Here is a 3,469-nt window from a genome sequence, read left to right as displayed (position 1 = left end):
TTTCACGAAAAAATTAAAATCTTTGACCTTAAATAATTTAGAAAATTTAGATTTATTTGAATGAATAACTTTATATAACAAATTTTGTTTAGAATTTGTCCCTCTATCGAATTATGGGGTTATTTTAATAAAATACTTTTTACCCCGAGTAAAAGGGCATCCATCCCCACGGTAAAAGCGTAAGTTGGCACCATACCACTTTTGTTCCTTGAGATAACCTTTTAACCAGGTTACCTTTTAACCACTTACCAATTTTCATGCAAATCGATGGAGGTTCAACGAAATCGGAGGTACTAGCTCACATCCACCTTCAGTGACTGCATTATATTATGCAATGTTGAATCCATTAGTGTCCAGCGTAACCGTATGCTGTAATCCTCACTTACAACAAATTGCCTAAATTCTCGGAATTGATTTAATTATTTAATAGGCCGTTCCAAGATGCTGTCAAAATTAAATCAATATGGCTACCGGAAGGCAAACATTGAATATTATTCTATCAGGTTCTTATGGTTTTAGATCATTTTAGTTGTTGTACAAAGATTAATTTAACATTTTCTCTGGAAGTATTAATTTAGAAAGATAATATGCCTCATTGGTGTTGTGTTTTGAAGTGTGAAATGCAAAGTAATCGTGATAAAGTTAGCTTTTACCACTTACCATCAGTGCTACATTCTAAGCACAAAACTGAACCAATTTAACTAAATAAGTTATAGTTATCATCTGAGAGACAACAACAATGGTAAAATGCAATAAAATATTAAGATTTTACTAGCAAAATGGAAATTCCCCTGTAATCATCTTATATCTGGTAAGTTACAACATTTGAACATTAACCATTTTTGAAGATGTTAACAGTCTAATCTTGTAGGAAAACCAGCCGACTTAACTGATAATAACAATCCAGATTGGGTTCATTCAATACATATGGGGTATATAAACACAATGAAATGAGTTCCCCAAAATCTAAAATGGGAATTAAGGTACCAAAGGAGAATTAAAAGAAAAGGGTACCTACAAGAAAAAATTGCTTTTTTATTCCTCTTGAAATGATTTATAAGACACTGGACTGTCTTATATTCTACAAATACTAGGTAGGTCTATGATTTTACACATTTTTCATTAATGATACATTACTGTTACTTTAGTAGATTTAGAAACAGTGGATAGTTAGTGGTAGATAGCAGTTATTTGGTATAAAAGCTAGTTTAGTAGAAGACAAGATTTTGCCAAATAGTCAAACATATATTACAATGGAAAAATTAACAAATACATTTTATGTCATTAACATTAACACAGGATTTTAAATATCAGCTTAAGAAATTAGCTTTATCTTGTGAAAGTATAGAAAATGATGATGCCAAAACTAAAAATTATACTGGTTTAGCAAATTACAATGTTTTTAAAATAGCTTTAAAGTATATTACACCATTTATCAAATACCATCAAAATACTGTTTTGTCACCAAGTGATCAAGTATTGCTTACTTTAGCTAAACTAAGCTTAAACTTAGATTATAAAGATTTGGGATATAGGTTTAGTATTTCACCCTACCTGGTATCAACTTATTTCAAAAATACTTTGTATATAATGTGTCTTAGGTTAAAAAAATTTGTGTTCTGGCCTGATAGAGATATTTTAAAGAAAACTATGCAAAATTCACTTAAAGAATCTTTTCATGGAAATACTACAGGTATAATTGACTTTGGACGAATGTTGGTATGAAACGAATTATTTATTGTTCTGAAGCTAGTTATTTGAGGCATTTTTGTAATTAACTATTCTAATTGGGAAATAAGCCACAATTTAACTTAAAAAATAATTTTATTAATCTTTCGACTTCCAAATCAGACGTCATTGTCAAAATACAAAATATTATTATTTATGCATATTATTACCTGTAAATATTTCTTCTGATTGTTAATTGTAAAGGATAGAAAAATTACCATTTATTTTATTTTTTTTAGAATCAGCTGAGAGAAGTGGTCTACAAAAACCCAGGAAGGAAACGGAATATGTGGCTACGAAAGGCAAAAGAAAGGTTTACAAAGCAAATGTGACACATTTTTTTGAAATATTTAGGAATATCAGTAAATTGCATTAAAAAAATGTATGAAAAGATTTTGTTCAATAAAAATGTTTATATTTATCAAGGATGTATTAATTGGTATGGCCACATATCATCAGTGATGTAATAATACATCCTATCTGTTTTTTCATGAGTTTCGTAAGAGAGACTAAAAACTTGTCTTAGGGTCACCTCCTGTTTTCATATGATATTTTTTGACTTGTTTTGTAGTAAATTAAACTATCTATGAACTACAAAACAAGTCAAAACTTACATATGAACACAGGAGGTGACCTTAAAACATGTTTTTCCATCTCTCCTACAAAACTCATGAAAAAACAGATAGGAGGTATTGTCACATCAGCAAGGATGTACAGTGATGAGTGCCCTAATAACCGGCAAAACAGCACAAAAGATGGGCAACATATTTAGTTGTGAGATAAAAAGAAATGAAACTAGTCGAGCTGGGAAATTTAGCGAAATTAACCTTTAAATTTTATTTTATATTGATTGTTTCCCACCTTTACACATATCAGAGGAGTATGTCAACTAAAACTGTCACTGTGACAGTGGTAGTTTCCAAACTCGTCTGATACGTCTGAAGGTGGTACACAATCAATACAATCTAAATGTATAAGTTAATATCGCTAAATTTCCCAGCTCGACTAGTTTCATTTCTTTTTATCTCACTACTTAATACGTTTTCCATCTTTTGTGCTATTTTGCAGGTTATTAGAGCGCTCATCACTGTATTTCTGGTATATCCAGGGAATGTCTACAAAATATATTTTGAATGTCCAAAGAACATTCGTGGACATTCATGGAATGTTCCAATAAGACATTCAGGTAATGTTTAAAATGCTGACACAGGATTTTCCTGGCATGTTCAGGGAACGTGTTTTCGGGGATATTCCAGGAATTTTTCAATGTCTGTGTACCTTCTATGGACATATATGGAATATTTTGGTGTTATTAGCACCGCACTCCACTTGCGATTTGTAATCAGGAAGATTGAACACATTGTTTCAAATACAAGTCAATCCATTTGTAACTAAATAATCATGGATTGACTTCTATTTGAAAGAATGTGTTCAATCTTCACGACTACAAATCGCACGTGGAGTCCGGCGCTTAGAGCTACTTCCTCTTCGGTATTATGTATTATACTACAGAAATTAGGAACTTTCCTTCTAAATATATGTATGCATCTTGGCCATCAAACATTTTTTTAAGGGGTTACATAGGTCTTATGGGTAAAAAAAGTGACTTTTTAAAAAAATTATATCTCGAAAACTAAAATTTATTTTTATTTATAATTGGAACATGTAAAAGTATAGTACTTAAGGTAGTCTCAAAAAAAGTTTCAGCCAAAAATATTCATTTTTGTAGAGCTTAAGTTTT

The 3,469-nt window shown here is 30.6% G+C and overlaps 1 long non-coding RNA gene across 1 annotated transcript; it reads left to right on the top strand.

The window, feature by feature from the left end:
* Positions 1 to 430: 430 nt before the first annotated feature.
* LOC114338009 (uncharacterized) lies at positions 431 to 2,149 on the top strand. Its single transcript, XR_007698534.1, has 2 exons — positions 431 to 1,094; positions 1,968 to 2,149. It is a non-coding gene; the product is annotated as an uncharacterized LOC114338009 (long non-coding RNA).
* Positions 2,150 to 3,469: the final 1,320 nt, after the last annotated feature.

This window comes from Diabrotica virgifera, chromosome 6 (assembly GCF_917563875.1).
Source record: "Diabrotica virgifera virgifera chromosome 6, PGI_DIABVI_V3a".
In the NCBI taxonomy this organism is placed as follows: Eukaryota; Metazoa; Arthropoda; class Insecta; order Coleoptera; family Chrysomelidae; genus Diabrotica; species Diabrotica virgifera.
Note: the sequence above shows the minus strand (reverse complement) of the source record. Positions and strands in the feature narration are given on the sequence as shown.